The sequence below is a fragment of the Varroa destructor genome, unplaced genomic scaffold (genome assembly GCF_002443255.2).
Source record: "Varroa destructor unplaced genomic scaffold, Vdes_3.0 BEIS01000006.1, whole genome shotgun sequence".
NCBI lineage: Eukaryota > Metazoa > Arthropoda > Arachnida > Mesostigmata > Varroidae > Varroa > Varroa destructor.
The window spans coordinates 18,709,782-18,727,621 of record NW_019211459.1 but is presented as its reverse complement, the minus strand read 5'-3'; the positions used below and the strand labels follow the sequence as shown (position 1 = coordinate 18,727,621).

General features: G+C 40.6%; 1 protein-coding gene and 1 long non-coding RNA gene across 10 annotated transcripts in view; one reads left to right on the top strand and one right to left on the bottom strand.

The window, feature by feature from the left end:
* LOC147754947 (uncharacterized) overlaps positions 1-17,840 on the bottom strand; it is a 46,227-nt gene that overhangs the window by 1,104 nt on the left and 27,283 nt on the right. For 4 of the 9 annotated variants that reach the window (XR_015329823.1, XR_015329824.1, XR_015329827.1 and 1 more), the window contains exon 2: positions 8,203-8,532. The exons of 4 other annotated variants lie outside the window; for them this stretch is intronic. The gene's annotated coding sequence lies outside the window, so the exon portion shown is untranslated. Of the gene's footprint in view, positions 1-337; positions 565-8,202; positions 8,533-17,840 lie in introns of those variants that run through there. One more of the 9 variants, XR_015329835.1, reaches the window with a different exon arrangement.
* LOC147754948 (uncharacterized) lies at positions 485-4,185 on the top strand. The gene is made up of 2 exons (XR_015329838.1): positions 485-2,349; positions 3,971-4,185. It is a non-coding gene; the product is annotated as an uncharacterized LOC147754948 (long non-coding RNA).

The following is a 17,840-nucleotide window of genomic DNA, read 5'->3' as shown; positions in this document are numbered from 1 at the left end:
AGAATGTGTACTGCAGTAATCGCACTACGGCCATAATACGACGACGCGTGTACACGAGGATTAGGATGTTATCAATAGGCATTAGCAAATTTGCCGTTATTGATATCGATAACAATTATGCCACAATATATTGGAAACGCTGTTCATCGGTGAACATTTCCAGCGATTTCACACGTAAACCACACATCTACAGGTAGAAAAAGTGATCTTGCTTCGATGACCCAACAAGTATTTTTTTTTTTTTTTTTAAATTATTATTGAAAAGTCAAATTTGCCCAAAAAAAAAAATCGGCGGTCAACGCTAGCCTTAAGTTCTGCAATCCTCTTTTGTCCTAACCATGACCAGGAAGACATCTTGTAAGAAACCTTTGATTCTGCTAGCTGGAAACCGTGGCTAATTTAGAAAAAGAGCAGACGTTTCGTCTGCTCTCGCCCCGCACTTCCATTTCTAAACTCTGCTGTCATCATTGCTTAGGTAATAACATGTCACTTTTTCGAATTTTCCTTTTGCTAACATATGTAGTCGACGTCAACTCTGTCCGTCTACACGCATCTACGCAAGAAAGTAGTGGATAACTGAAATCGACTATTTTCTATTAGCATCGAAGATTACTGTGTGTACGCTGTGACATGTACAATATTGTCAGAAAAGCAAGCTCAAATACAACACACGTTGGCAATTAACTTTGAACAATATGGATACGATGAATAACGAGCTTGATTGCTCGAAAGCGTCCCGGCTTCCATCGATTGGCAGCCGGCTAATCGATATCACTGTTATCGTTAATGCCGTAATTGGAAAGAAAACAGGCTAATTAAAACTCATACATGACGTTAATTGCCTCGAAAGTTGGTCAGCGTGTACGACAGCGATCTGCCCGTCCGACCAGTCAGCGCAAACGAAAGAAACTCCCGCAGTTGTATCAGATGCGTGTTGATGCCTGCGCTAACATGGTGATGGTTTTTTTTCCGTCCACATCGGGACAAAACTACGATAGTAATAAGGACAATAATAATAATAGTTCCACAACGATGAGTCTGCCCTTTGACATTTTACGAATACTGTCGAACGCAGCAGTAGCTATTGTATTGTAATAGACGCTCTCCCAAGAAAGAGCGGTGTGACGTACTCCCTCTATTGAAAATGACAGAGACTTGTCATCGGAGCTTTTTGGGCTTCATGAGTTGGTAAGCCTAAACATGGATCACTGTGAAACCTATTAGATCGACTGTTGGCTACAGCTGTTGATGATAGGGCCAATAGTTAGCTGGGCTAAGTTCTTTCTACTACTTTTCAAAGGTTCAACACCTTTTCAACGCAATTTGAATTCCTTGCATTACTTGCAAATTACGTCCCAAAAGCACAATGTTGATAAAGACATTTTACACTATTGAGATAAACAAGAGATGTATGGGTGTAACATAATTGACCTATAGACCTATAGGAAAGGTTGCCCCAAATATTACGAATTTCCAGACTGGGTATAGATGTTGCGGCGAGTTAATTAACAAATATAAATTGTTTCATGTTACAAGTTTAAGTATATAACGCTTACATAGCAAGATATCTATAGCAATTCTCTGAAAATGTTATTTATAGAAATACCATAATAAGCGATTTAAACACAGCATGAAGCCAGCAAAGGTTTAGCATTGCAGTCACGCATAGTTACTTAATTGATCTCAGTGAATGTCTGACGGGCAACCAAGGACAGCTTTTAGCGACCTAAGCAGAAGCCTAAAAAGACCTGTTCAATCAGAAGGTTATCCCATGCAGCTCAGTCGCGTAGCGTTCCTGGTGAATATGGCTGTTGCACACAGGAACAACCTGTCACCCTAACGTCGAGCGGAACCTACTACTAGCGCCCATTCTTGTTGGGTTGATTGTAGGCGCATCAAATCGTTAGGCGCTCTCTTTCCCGTTTCAGCCTCTGCCATCTCTTCATTGTGTTTCCTATTGACTATAAGTAAGCGAAGAATTTTGATCCATGCCTGCTCAAGACGCTCCGGACAGCCTTGAGGTGTCATGCGACAACAGTCCGTGAGTTCTTCCCGTCATGTGTGTCACTGATAAGAAGACTACATGGGCTGAAGATGGCTAAGTGTGCGAATGGGAGAATCTGTTATCAGATGAAAGGTTCAGCCGGAAACATGCGCATCACAATGTCAAGTACCTATTTCGTAAATGTTGATTTACTAAGATCAACTTGAATGTGCTAAATCAAAAATTATACCGAAGATTGACGTCGACGCACTGTGAGACGTTGTGATTCAACTCGTAACTAACGCATAGCTATGCATCTATTGGACGACAGAATATTAAACAAACGATGAGGACTTATTCAGCAGGTTAGAATCGGCAGGGTACCTAACCCTGATTTCACTGTTAATATATTTCCCTAATGTAATATGCATTCCTGTGTATTTAGTCGTTTTTCTTCCCTCGGACCCGAACAGACAATAGAATCTTTTAGTTTACGTTCGGCTAAGAAGCACCGAGCCGTCCATTTGCCAACCTAGATTATTCGTTAAATTAGATTTCGATCAACGTCCGAGCTGATCAAGTTTACCCGCTCATTTAGCTTTTGCTTGCTGTCTTCTTTGGTCATCAATAACTTAAGCGGAAGTAATTAATTATCACATTATTTGTGCCAGATATGATAGCCAACGAGTAACTTTCTCAGCCTGATCGGGTCCACTCGATTTCGGTTTCGCACGCTCCCTTTCCTGTCCTTTCTCTCTTAGGTAGTACCTTTAACAGCATTTTCGCGCGATTAGGTGCGTTACATAGTTACTTCATACTGTTGGCAAGGTACGGTCTCTCGTTGCATCCTTTCTTTTTTTCAAATAATGAGGAGCTAGCACAGATCGCACAGTTGTCAACATGCGCCGTCACTATTACAACAATGGCGACAAGAAAAACACAGATAGGAAGAAGATCACGGTGCGTATTAGGATTAAGCATCTATAAGCAACTGATCGACGAACGTGTCTGTACATACTGTGCTATTTCTATAAACGCTACTGTTGCATTTGCCTTTTTGGCTCTGTTTGAATCTAGAAGCAGGCAATATTTCCAAAGGCTAAAATATGAAGCAAGGGGCTTAGGGGGAGGTTATCCTGTTGCTTCTGTATCGGCTATAGCCGGATTGTAGAGGACACAGCATTGAAAACGCGCCGCCGCCTTTCCAACTCCTGACACCGCTGCCGTTGTTACTGTAAGCTATCTTACCCTACGCCGTGTTTCTGATCACGAGTAGTTAAACTAGAATAAAGCATTGTCTTGCTGCTCCTGACTCTCTCGACCGCCCTAACGAGATGAAGCTCTACAGCCCGCGAATGTACAAATATGTTTGCAGCGAACAATCTTCCGTTTAATGGCTGTAGTAATAGCAGCTATAGTCAGAAACATCAGTCCCATTTACGAGACAGTGTATAGCGTTGTTATTTTTTGCTACTGCTATCAGTACTACGGCAACAGCAGTACTTCAGTTGTGGTTCCGCTAAAGCCGCCGCTGGCTCGGCCAGTGCTAGTTCGATGAACTGGTATAGCCACATCGGCAACGGTGTGGCCTCCTAACGGATATCGATTGAAGGCAACCACGACGATGATTGTGAGCGAAGGAGGTGATTTGATGGATGAGCGGTCTCGATGGCATCAGCAGGATCAACACAGGAATCACCAGCAGCAATCAATAGATAGGTAGAACGAAATAAGGTGAAGAAGAAAGGATGACGAAGATCACAGAGGCGAAGGCTGAGAATGATGAGGTAGAAAAAAGAATGAAATTCAGAAGATTTAGGCTATACTGATAGCGGTAGTGATGATGCTAGAGGGTGAAGTTACAGATACGAAGGCATCACAGATATGGGAGGAGAAAGTCAGCTGTAGGGAGAAATGTAGCTAGCTAAATAGAAAAAAGGCTAAGTTGAGTTCGTTCGGGGCTAACGCTACTTCTATACGGTTCAGCACATCATCTTACAGAGTTACGCTTATGTGCCGATTTCCAAGGCCATCAAGGAGGTGAGGATCGTCACGAAGATGGCCCTCGGGTGATGGCAGGCAAACCGTGGCGACGGGAAAGATTCTCGACTGATGAATTAATCGCAACTCAAGCTCTTGTCCTATTTTTACGGAAAGCTTTATATTTGGAAACAATGTATTAATAAATATCCGTTAATAAACCTTGGTGTTTTCTTTTAAATCAACTCCCGTAAAACGATTATTCGGATTATACCAACAAAGGAACTGAAAAAAAATTAATAGCAAAGACATTTCAAAGGCTGCTTCACACCGTTCCAGTCTAAGCTGTTATACTGGACGGCAAAACCTGCGCGGAAGTTGTTCCAACCCTCTGCCCCGCTTTTTCAGTATCTACAGAAATGCAGATCTGCCCAAATGTAAGAGTATAAGCATGCCCAGCTCCACTCTGAAGTTTTCTAGATCCGATAAATGAACCTGATAAAAACTTGCAAAATTCGGAAGCCTTCTATATTCGGTCATTCTCAAGAGACTGACAAATGAATAGCCTAGCACGGCACTAGCCGCTTTTTCTGCCGCATTTCTTGAACACCGCCCAGCATATAATGACGTAAGTACAATAAACATTCTGACCACTTTCTATTAAATCTCCTTCGGAGTTTTTTTTTAGCCTTACTAGGAAACCTTGAAAGGCTCCAGACAGGCTGGCGGCGACAGAAAGATGCGTCCTAGCGAAAGGGAACACGACAGGAAAATGTATCATATCGAAAAAAATACTCCACGTGTATGATCACACCAATTGGAGTCGATCTGCTAAGAGAAATGGGTAAACACAAGGGCCAGTTTAAAAAACAAAGCAGCTTCTTATCGATGAACACTATAGCAATTGTTTTCAACTATTCTGGGTCGCGAATCAGATATACAAGGGAAGTGATCGATGTGGTTATAAGGCTGTCGGATATTGGTACAAGTGAGTTCACAAAGAGTTACTTAAACTCGACGACTAGAAACAATATGTATTTCATATAATGTACTTATTTTAGGGTTAGATTCGTCCAGCAAACATAACGCTTTACGAAGAGTTGCTTCTGCTCTGTTGACCGCCAGGAACGCCTCTAGATGTTGTAGTGACGCCGTTCTATCGACAGACCTCGTATGTTTAGAAATGTTGACCACGCTCTAATCAAAGTTTTCCTTTGAAGGCCCATTGCTATTGTGTTATTGTTAGTAGTAGCAGCAGCAGCGGCAATAGTGGCCGCCATAACTAGAAGTGGCACGTGTTTAGGGCTTCAACAGTCGTACGTACGGTGTTCTAGAACAGTAGCAGCAACAACAACAACATACTCTAAAAAAATAACAAAGAATCAATCGAGAATGAAAAAGCAATCGTAAGATTATGCATTAAGTTGATGCAGAGAAGAAAGACGACGCCTCAACTTCATCCGTTTTCTTCGATTTTTGACAAGTTCGGGGCGCGTGGCCAACAAGCGGATAGAGCGTCGGTCTTGACAAGCAGACCAGACTTGCTCGAACTAGGAATGGGTCCCATCAACCTTGACGCTGGGGCTTGGAACTCTTTAACTACAAACGTTAGTCGTTAATCCGACTATAAGATAAAAAAAAAAAAAAAAAAAGTGGTAAAGCTATACTAGCATTGCGAAGATACATCATGTCAGCAAATAAAATTAACCCTTTAGTTCGCTTTGGGTTGAGATGGGTCGATGTATATTAACGATGGGAAAACCTTACGCGACATCACACGTTCAATACAGGCAGCTAGTGAAACAAAAATAGAATAGATTGAGAAAAACATTAAAACGTAACGATGAGAACCGCACGGTGAACTGACGTGCAATCAGCGCGTAAGTGATACGAAGAGTACCTCATTAAAAATTAGTAGTAAACAAAAAACAAATTATTTATAGGCTTTGCCAATGTTTTTTGCCAATGCACATCTTCGAAGCTCAGCATCGAATTATGCGATGGAAACGAAAACGTCCGTATGTCAAAGTGGAGCTGTTCCTCCAGGGTTCCGCATTTTTTTTTGCTTTTTTTTTTCCAACTGACCATAATTGAGTCCAATAACTCCGTGGACTAGCGGTGAAGCATAATGCGTAACATCATTTCTTCATTCGATCGTTGTTCTCAAATATGGCGAAGATCGAGGAGACACTTCAGCTTCAGGGCTATCGCAAGCCCCATAGACAAGCGAAAATAAAAAAAACATTTCTAAGTAAGGGTGCGAAAAAAGTAGAAATACGTTCAGATACGATCTCGTCAAGCCGGAACTGTTACAGAACGAGAATACTATTTGAGTCACGTTTTTCGATTTGCTTGTTGCAATGCCAGTCGTTGGCAATGGTCAGAACGTGTCATACCATTTTCAGAACTTGTTTTTATTGTTGAAATTGCTTTATTTTATTACATAACATATTGCCCCGTGTCCAGTTCCTACACTGTCTCGGTTAATGTTTTTCCATCTAATCTGGCACGAAGCGCACTCAGATGAGGATAACCACAATAGCTATCTATAATAGACGCTACATAAAAGCGAGGAAAAGTCCACGTTAAATGCTGCTACGAAATAAGTTACTATTTCCATAAGAACAAGATGGACACCGCTATAGTGCTCACATTAAAGGCTGAGGATCAAATAATCAAAATCATATTATGTAAGGGAAACTAGTCATCAACTGATACATCGACAAGGTCAGCTTATATACTGTGATTATCAACCGATGATTCTACGCGACGAACTTCTTCCCGAGAAACCATTGTTAACCAATACGCAAGTTGATCTTCTATTTCATCATATTTCATACATATATATATATATATATATATATTTTTTTTTTTTTTTATGTATTTCTATTATTCTATTACTTTTTTTCATCCAGATTGTCTAGGCATCGTAGACGCAGCGTCAAACGATAATCTTGTTAATGGCTATAAAAAGAATCTGAGACTAATATTATACGATTTTCGATAAAATAAGACTAAAATGTAGACCAGATGAAGATCGTTTCCTGTAATATGGGGAAAAAGCCAATACGCTAAGTATAATTGAACGGTATGGGGTTGGCACGATGTACAGAATATTTATCCTTCGGGAAGGAAACCTTCCGAATCCCTTGAAGTCACTTGTGCGTTAACCAGTGTAATACGTTGAAAAGCATAGGGATCTAATTTAGTCAATAAAATTATTCGTATTCAGAGGTGCCGATTTCCTTTATACAATACCTCAAAGCAGAAAATTATAACAAATTTTGTGGCTCACGGACAACAGGTGATTTTTTTTCTTAAACTACTGTAAAAAAAAAGCAGCTCTTATCTGAATCATAGTTTACGAGACCATTGTCGAAGTGCTTTTTTTTACTAATGATGTGCAAATGATCAGCTTTTTTTCTGACTTCATCTCCAATGATTTGGGCTATTAGTAGCACAACCTCAAAAATTCTTCTGAGCATTATAACTGTTACTACATTAAGAGTTTCGGAAAATTTACCTATCAAAATGGTTTAAAACATTGATGTGCCACTTTTATCAAGAAAACACGGCCCACTGAGACAATAAGTTTTCCACCTTGATTCCCTGCACAGGGAAATTTAAGTCTGCCTTATTTATCAAATGTTAATTTTAGAGCGTTATTTAGAAAGAAGAAAAAAAAACAGTATTATACCAGCAAACCAGTACTTCTGTCAAAATAGATTTAGAGACTGTGAAGACAAATACCAAAAAACCATGAGAGAAATTAAACACAACGGCTGCCTAATTTTTTTTTTCTAAAACACAAAAAATAAATACAAATTTTCGAAAGTATCAATACTTTGGGCTATTTAGTTACTTCGTTGTGGTAGCATTCTGGGTAACGTATCTGCATGCTAATCTTTGGGAGCCGTTGTGATCTAAGCTCGAAACCAGGCAAACGTAGCCACCCGTGTGATGGAATGCCCCACCGCGATACCGGCCGTAAAACTCGAAACATAGAGTCTATTTTTCAATAATGTCATCTCTAATTTGCCAATTCAAGTTACCTGACGATAACTCCGTTTGAAAAATGTAGTAAGGACAGGGCGTTCCCGTTTCAACTCTTAAAGCAGAGTGGCTTCTACTAGCTACCTGACAGATTAGAAAGATAATATATATATAAGTGAGACTGAAGCAAAATCGATTGAATAAAGCTGGAGTGCTCTGACAAGATTTCGGCGGGAGGCTCCGACCTTTCTATCCATCGTCGCCTGTGTTAGCTCTGTCTCTCGCATCTGCCATCGTTCAGTTGGTTATCTCTGATCCTGATCGTCCTTTAATAATCCGCTACTGATTTTGTCGATGTCAAGGCAAACGGACCTCTACGGCACTACGATGCTCCTACGAGTCGCTATGAGTTGTCAGGTTGCGGCTTCCTCGTGGAGCCCTTTTTAGTTTCATATTTTTTCTTCGAAAAACGTCTCTTTTGAGATGGTGTTTTTTTTATTAGGCATGATTGCATCTTTTTGCTGTGAAATGGTGCCTTTGTAGCTTGCCTTCGGGTTTCTGCCAGTCGAGATGGCCTGAAATCGATAATGCATAACATGGGGTTGAAAAAAGAGAACAAAGTGGGCTGGTTCTTAGTTGGGATGAACCAAAAATAAGTTAACGCCTTCTAATGTCTCTGGGGAATTATAACATTGACAGGTACGGTCAAAATTTCCACGAAATGATCCTTAAGGGCAAAGTTTGCTAATGAAATAAATTATATAGACAGGCTCTGGTGGAGTTTACAATTATATCAAGTCCGTTGAATAACCACTGTAGACATTTAAGCAGATACGGACTTCCTGCATGGTCGACAGAATTCGGCAATAGTTTGGTATATCAGTTTCGCGCACCATATCGATTTACTGTAGATGTGATCGATTTAGATTTCTTTTTCTAAGAAACATAGCTTTAATACAGGAGTCACCGATACGTTACCCACAATCGAATTCGAGCCGCCATTGTCATGCGGATCATTAACATCGCCTGATTGACAAAAAAAAAAAACTCAGGAAAGGACCGTGGAATTACGTGCATACTAACGATGTGACGTAACACCCCTGCTAGTAATCAAAAACAATAACAAACATAATTTTCCTGCTGGCTTTTTTCAACGGAACGATTCTGCAGTCTGAGCAACACGTAGCACCTACACACTGCCTACGCTGTTCTAGAAACTCCTACGTAATAGCACTTCAGAAAAGAATCACCTTAGGGTAATTGTGCGCTTTAAGGATGACCTCGAATAGAACGTACCTAAAGTTAGAACTTTAGAGCGAATTACGATTTCGTATGTAAGAGAATTGACCACACGATGATGTCCTGCATTTCCGGTGGCCTAGGCGTGACAATATCAGAGTACAGCAAAAGTCATATATATATTTACGTTCTGTACGTTATTTTCTCCATTCTGTGTTCATTCATGTTTGCTTAATAGCATATAGCTCCCCTTGAATATGCAAGGTATCTAACGTAGGGGGGTGAAAGAAAATGATCGTGATAATAATTGTACATTTTCAACGAGAGATACTAATTAGTACTTGGGATTTTATATATGATAAGAGTGAGTCAGCAATGGGTCGACGAGACAAAACTCGTCTGCTTTTTGTAATAAATCCCATTGATTTCAATGGCTAAACTACGTTGATAGGAAATTGGGCCGCATAATACTACGATGAACTTTGGTTAAGTTGGCCAAAATTGGATAGGTTCCGTTTAATCTGTGATTTCAAACTTTATAAAGGCGGTTTTTCGCAAAACGATGCTGGATATAGAAACGAGTCAGTATATGGTTATTTGTCGAGTCTTTGCCACTAATTTTTTTTAACAATGATGTGATAAAATGATAAAGTAATAATTGTCTTATATTACTTTTATCTCTAAATACACAACAATCGAGTTTGTTATCTATAATTGAAACATGTTAGAAAATCGCGTAAATATGACGTATTTACTGACGGCAATGGATTTACAGACACAGGAGCCAAATTAAGTTTGAATGCGCTTACATAGGACAGGAACAATACTACCGATACGGCAATGAAGTTCGATCGACGTATGTGTGAGGCTTTCCCGGCTTCACGAAAGACAGCCGTAATTCAAGAATAAAAAGTGGTGTCTTCAATCATTTTATCAGACTTTTCTAACATCTACCCAAATCAGTTTCTACTTAGAGCTGAATTGTTATGGTTAGCAATAAACTGATGATATGGTTTTCTGACATGTCAACAGGTGACATAGTCAGCGGTAAAAACGTCAAGAATAGATACCATCTTAAAAGCTAGTAGATCGGATAATTCTGAAGTACACTGCTATTAGTATCCTGAGAGAATAAATAGAGCTCATCAGAAAACCGATCACTAAACATCCTAGTACCTAAACGAGGGGCTTGTCGACAAGAAATGTATATGAAATGGAATAGTATTTTGCTTCACTGGTCCTTTTCTCCAGTTGAGCCATGGCAAGGAGTGAGATTTCTTATTACGGTAGGGCTCTGATTTCTAGGGCTACAGAAGCGCTCAATCAACTGAGGTCACGGACTGGCATAGCTCTGCAGGGGTTACCACCAAATTGATTGACGAGTTCTCTGCTAAGTCCTGAACAGTCGCTTTTGGCCTGGGAAAGGGGTGGGTGCTCCAAACTGCTGTTTCGCATTTTGCGGCAACAGGGGGAAAATTATAATAACGGCGCTTAAAGTCTTTATTTTTAAGAAGGTTTTTAAAAGCTTTAAAAAAGCCATGGAACAAAATACAACTTATTAATTAAGAATTAAATAATAACGATAAATAATTAGGTCCGTCAGGACACTGGTCTTTACCCTCAGATTTAAAGACCGAGCCCATCCTTCTATTGCAATGCGTTAGGTATGCCTACTCAAAGCCTAAAAGTAATTGTTGATACTATCTTTAATTTATCACAAGTGTATAATGTTATAGTAATGATAAAAAGCAAAAAAAAAAAAATAAGGCCTTACATTTCTATACACGAACTGGTATCTATTCACGAAGTAGAAGTTAACACCTGGAGCATTTCCATACGAGAACGGGTTACAAGTTGTTTAGGTAAGTTTAGTTAGTTTTTGTTTTTTAGTATGGAAAGAAATAGCTATTCAATGATAGAAATATTCACTCGAAGTCTTCTGATGAACATATGCGTAACGGAAGCTATTGCGTACGAATCGCAAGTGATGAACCACACCTGCTTCGCGTCAGCATTAGCTGCAATACCTTCATGCTTAACTACTTCCGATCTATTGGGCGCAAACGTGTTTTTTTTTTTTTTTTTTTTTTTTTCAAATATAAATGCCGTTTATCTGATCGGCACAAATGGCCCACGAAAGCGGATCAATGATGCTATCTGGTGCCGGCAGGAATATGACGTTGCGAGGATCGTATTGAAGACTAGTTTCGCTAGTTATTTTTAAATCAACTAATATAAGTACCCGGAATAATAATCACCAAGGCTAGCTTGATTATAATTTCATACAATTTGACATTTTTGGAAGAAACACGTACGCTTGCAAAGATTATTATCAATTACAGATTACTTTCCACACTTTTAACGGTCACTACCGCACGTAGCTAATGAGGTTGGCTGATTGGTTCCGGTTCTTCTATGACGACGATATAACGGCGATAACGTCACAGACGTTCAACTTTGTTCCTTTGCCGTGCGTCAGATTGTCATGGGGCTCTAATAGGCCTGGCAAGCAATCGGCGTTCCTCGTGCCGTTCGGTTCGATTGAAATAGACCGATATGTTCACGAATAATCATTGACATCGATTCGGTATTAGTTACCAATCAGTTTACATACGAACATTATAGAAACTTAATCGTAGAAACACGTAAGGTCAATTGTTCAAGGTAATGTTTATGTTTTGTTTATCATTTTCCATTTTTCTTATTGTTAGCTGACAACGCATAAAAATTTGTGCCGCTTCCCGGAAATCGATCAGATTGTAAGAAGCTAAACGAGCTTCAATTACGGAATTATCTTATCGAAGAGATTTGGTAAGATATTTGCTTATGGTACTTATTTGAACTTTAAAGGTATGTACGTACCATTAATCAAAGTCTATTTGACTTTTATCGGAGATCTTTGCGGGGTTACACTCTATTTATGTCAACTCTTCAAAAGGCATTTCGCCTAATGCGTGCTCGCGATTTCGTGACGTTTAAAAGAACATGATAATACTGCTATGGACAAAACTACAGATGTTTTGCCTCAAAAAAAAAAGCACAAAAGAGTTAATTTTACCCAGATTATGATCACGTTTTGTTGCAAAGACTGTTGTTTTGGGCGTTAGTTTTCCTCGGCGTGTAAACTGTCCATGAGAGCTTTTTTTCATCAGTAATGTAGTAACGACTGACATGGTGTTTGAAAAAGAAAAACAAAAAATTTTCATAGGACACAAGCGTTTATTCTTGATGTTTATCAGGACTATTTCGGCTGTTTCGTATACGGAGAGATACTAATCAACGTGGTTACAATAAAATTGATTCTACTTTGTTGTGCTGTTCCAGCGGATCTTTAAGACTTTCCATGTACTCTTTGCTCTTGATGCTCTTCGCTCGCTTCTATTAGTCTCCTCACCCTGTCCCAAAGGCTGTTAGGCTCAGTTCTCTACTATTATTTTTTTTTTGTTAGCTCTTCGTTCGTAGCACTTTTATATCACGATACTGTACTCGGTCCAAACGATTATACTGCCCGCAGACTACTAGCAAAGTCATCGTGACGATAGAAGCGGCGGCAGTCAGTCGACTGATCGGTCGATCGCAAAAATGATTAATCGAGAATTTCTGCCGAAAAAATCCGAAGATCTAAAGCGCGAAATGATGGATTTTGGGGCGAACAGACGAGCGACGAGTTCGAGGCGTGGCTGTATTATTTGAGCAAGGCAATGACTGTGGCGACCCCCAGAGTATCATCATGTTCATTTGCATTAACCCTTCCCATTGCGTATGTATGGCACTTTTTATAGGGGGTAGCTAAGTCTCAACCAGCGCAACGCAAAAAACAGGGAAAGTCAGTGAGGAACATGAAAGAAAAAGCAAAGGAGAGGGGGTAAGTCCAAAAGCGGATGCAAGGCGAGAAATTTTTTCTTATAAAAAAATTAATTCCCTTTTCGGGTGCTGTTCACCACCGGCGAGCAGCAGGGTATTGGTCGAGATTATTGGCAACCGACCGACCAACCGATCAGCCAACGAGATCGCTGGTACGCATGCATTGCATAGGCTACGATATGCGAATGTGTGTACATATGGTGGAATGAATCTGTGACACAGCGGCGGCAGCGGTAGTAGCAGGCAAAGGGCGAAATTGAGGCACTGTTTCGCCGTCACTGACGACTGAAAGGTTTAATTGACAATGCATTGAGCTGTAAAGCTCATTGTCGTCATTAGGAAGATGTGGGAAGTTGTGAAGAGTCGGACTCAACTAGCGGTGTCGTACTGTAGGCATAACCAGAGCTGGGTGCCATACAGAGGCGAAAACTCCCCAGGGTTGAGGCCGCCCTCGTCATAAAGGTCGAGCTCTCAAGGCAAACTGAGAGTTGCACCATATTTCGGACGTTAAGGGATTCAATAGTTCGACAATATGTGTTATCTTGTCTTGCTAGTTATTACCTAGGTACACTCAATCAAAATAAATCGTTTTCACGGAACAGATACAGGTAACAGCTTTATAGCATAGAGCTTAGCGAGCTAGATGAGAACTTTGCGCGAGAGATACTAATATATTTTTGGCCTAAATATGTATATGCAATAGGCAGCGTTAGGTGGGAATTACGCTCGGTTTGATGAAAAGGATTCATCTACTGCAGACCAGTCTCATGATTCAAATACATATTTAGATTTATAAAACATAATTCCTAAAAGTTAAGGTACTTAAAATTGTCTCCTTATTGTCATCCGTTTGAGTTTAATAGGTTTCTCAATACTAAAAAAAAAATAATAATAAAAAGACCGTTAACATGAGGTGAGTACTTTTGGCAAGGTGTGGAAAAATATGCTTCATAGCAGTGGAAAAGCCCGCCTATAAATAAAAAATGTAAATATAGTACAGGGCCTTCTCCAAGATTTATTTGAATAATTGTTCGATGGATATATAGTTCGTTCCATCTAGTTTCAACAGAATAAGGGTACGATAAATAACGTGTCGCATGTCTTGTAGCAAACGTACGTCAATTACGGACGTTTTTACGTGTAACATGTTACCAAGAAATACACTTTTTCTGATTAGAGAAATTTATTAAAGTCGCATGTGCTCAATTTCTCGGAAGATAATGAATTTCTGACGAATCTGTAATAGCATTCGTTACCGTAACTAATGCTCTTTACTGGAATTTTTCTGACTCTTATTATTACAAAGATATGATAATTTTGCGGGCTGCGTTTCGATAGGATGTATCCCGTATAATAGAGAGAAAAATGTTGGCGGATTTTATGATCCTATTAATGCAAACATGGCTTGGTGGACATTATAAACGAGACTTTTCGTCAATACCGCTCTTCGAAGGGAGCCCTTTATAGCATGAATTAACTGCTGTTTTGATCTTTATGCATGTAGAGTGTCCTTGAAATTAATCGAGCCTTAGAAACGAGAGGATCAATTTTATAACAGAGTTGGTGAACAAAATTTATATGACAAGGTTTTCGTTGACTAAACACGAAAACAGCCCGCGCTCTGCTCGTTACGTGCGGCATGTGCACGACTAGATGGTGTTATTGACGGCTGTTCAAAAGACCGTCCTCCAGCCTTACCGCTAAGCTCTAGCGTTATCTGTGAGCTTTCGATTTCGTTGACGTCAAAATCAAACTAGATCACTTGCTTTAACTTTCGTTCATTTCGATTACAAGCCAATTTTCTCTTTCTGTTCATTGTTCATTAGAATACTGAGCCAGCCAAACAAAGCCATCTTTCAAGTTATTAATACGCGCGTAAGTTGCTGGGTCGCAAACAGTTCTATGCGCGAGTCCATTATAGCATTGTACAATACTGCCTGAAGCTGTAGATGCAGAACCAAATAAACGCGTTCGTTTCTTGTGGCGATGTTTTTAAACGGAGGAATGTAGCGATAATCTCCGTTGGTCCTCGGGACTAGCTAACAATGCTCGACAAGCGAACCAAGGAACGAGCTACAACTAGAAGCTATCGGAGCAACTTTGAGAGCGTCCACGACATTCTTTCTTCTCATTCGGATGTTGGCTTGATTCGAAATAAATATAATTATACCATCGTATTTCACAGACACGCAACGAAAATCTGTAAGCGGCAATAGTATAGCCATTACCTATCCGGTTACCGGTTCTTTTATCAATCTTAGTAGCACAGCGTGATCGTAGTAGTCCATCGGCAGCGGTCGGACGCGCATGGCCATCACAGACGGATGCCAGCGTCCTGTCGGGTTCCAAACGCACGAGCCGCGCGCGGCTACAGTGTGCCAATCTGGGTCCTGCTCTCGAACCAGTTAGCTGGCTCGCGGTAAAGTGAGACGAGAATCCTGCGCGTAATTCTATGGAGCACACGCCTGTTTTCGTTATCGAATATGCACATAGTGGCCTTTTTCGACGTCCTTCTTAATCGTTGTAGTCCGCTCAGCCGTCAGCGTCGCCGACAGCGACGAGCCATCTTAAAACAACTTCTAAACGTTCAGACAAAAAATAGCCGGCGAAAAGAACAACAACGCCCGCATTGTGCCTGCTGAGCATCCCGACGATCAGAAAACAACAGCAACAACGATAACAACAGTGGCATCAATGGCGGTAAAAAGTTGCGTAGCAGGAAGGTCATTTTATCACAACTGCTACTTCTTCCCCTGTCCTCGACTGCTGGCAGCAGCGGCGGCGGCACGACGACGAAACAGCACCAGTATCAACAATTCTAATTAAAGGATGCGCGAATCAGCTATAGCATTGTACATCTACCGCGAAATGTCACGCTATGCTTTCGTTTACGCTGGAATAAGAAATTCATTGTGACAATTCTCAAGAATGCCGTGCCATTAGCAGCGCTTCGGGTTTGAAATTGTTGACTAGCCCACTTTGGCCGGTCTCTCTCGTCTCCTCCTTTTCTTTCTCGAAAGAGAGACAGCAAGAGAAATAGAAGTGTGGCAGGGTGGGGTGGAAAACAGGGGGGGGGGGGGGGGGGGGGGGGGGATAGAGAATCTGTCGATTACATCAACGTAAATGCGCTTCGATCCTGAACGACTGTTTTCGACTTTCAGAACTTTTTGCCGACTCCCTTCTAAGCGGCGCTAGGACACGAACGTTTGAAAGAATCACTTGTGCCATTGTGAACGTAATGTTTTGTATAACTCTTAAATCGTTGCCTTTTGCCAATGCCAGATCTAAGCGCGGTTGGCCTAAGAGGACTGGGGTAAGCTTCTCGCTAATAGATACACGAAAGGTTATTTCGGTGGATTGTGGAAAAGTATGTGACGTAATAATAAGTATTTTGTTTATGTTCTCAAGAGCTTATGCGCCTGTGTAGTCAGACGTATGTGTGTTTTTTATGGGTCAAATATATGTAAGTGAATAGGTGTGTTTTTATCTGGTACAAGTCATGCATCGATATCATTTGATGAGTATACTATAATTATTTAAACTATGATAATTGACTTAAACTAGCCCAACAAGGGCCACCTTGTTGGGCCCAACAAAGCCCAACAAGGAGGAAGAGCTCAGGCTTATAAGCTGTTCTTAACAAAGAATCTATGTGTATAAGGGTACAGCCACAATCGTATGATCGGTTCCAGTAACGCGTACATGCTATACTATCTTCGCTTCCACATGTCAAGTCCTCGCCATAATTGTTGCCCTTCTTCATTTCAACTGATTTTCCATTCGTCTTCAGGCGAACCTGAGCCGACCACCGCGGCCTCATGACACTTAAACGATGAGCAATGAGACGACAGCAAAAGACTCGAGAACACCCAGTAAAGATGACCCCGACAACGCACAAATTCATTATGTTGGCCGTTTACTTGTCATGTCGGACTGTTATAGTCGTGATGCCTGCCGTTCCCTTCGCGATGATAGAGGTACCATCACTGTCGACGACGTGTTTAAATGTCCTGAACAATTTATATGACAAGCGGGCTTCTGTCCGCGCATGCCCAACGCGATTCTATACTCGAGTGTGAATGACTCTTACGCATGTATCATAGCAGTATATCGTAGGCTTTATAATCAGCATGCCTCATGATTGCAGCATTAGCCATAAGGCTAATCCTTTCACAGAATGCCCTTCTTTTCGCGCGCGTTATCTTTTAATCTTCTGTTGACATGGAGCAATATTCTACATGCACCAGATCAAAGCGTCTTTCATAAGCTGGCTCGATCAAATAGACCCAGTTTGAGTTCAAAAAGCACACACACTTTTTTACGGAATGATATAAAACTAGCTATTTTATAGAGTGGTTACGTTGTTCTATTACAATATTCTAATATATAATAATGTTTGTCTTCTTTTCTTCAGTCATCTTCCAGTTGTTGAAAGCGTTGCCAACTCGACTCTGTGCGTGGATTTACGTGTCCGTGTAGCAGATGGCCATTGATCTGCTGTCTTGCCAAAATAACTTAACTGTTCTAGTGGGCTATTATTACCTGCTTTTATGCAAGTTCCCCATAAGTCAAAAGGTATTTTACCGTAATATCAAGCGGCTGTTCTTAAAAAAGTTTATTGCTTAACTTTCGAAAAGTGGTGGTGGGTTTTGTTCCCACTGTGGCTGAATGACTTTCTTATTCTAAAGTACGCTGAAACCACTTCAGTTAGCTATCAAACTAACTTGAACGGAGTGAAAGACAGCTGAAACACTAAAAATTAACTTGAGAAAAATCCAAT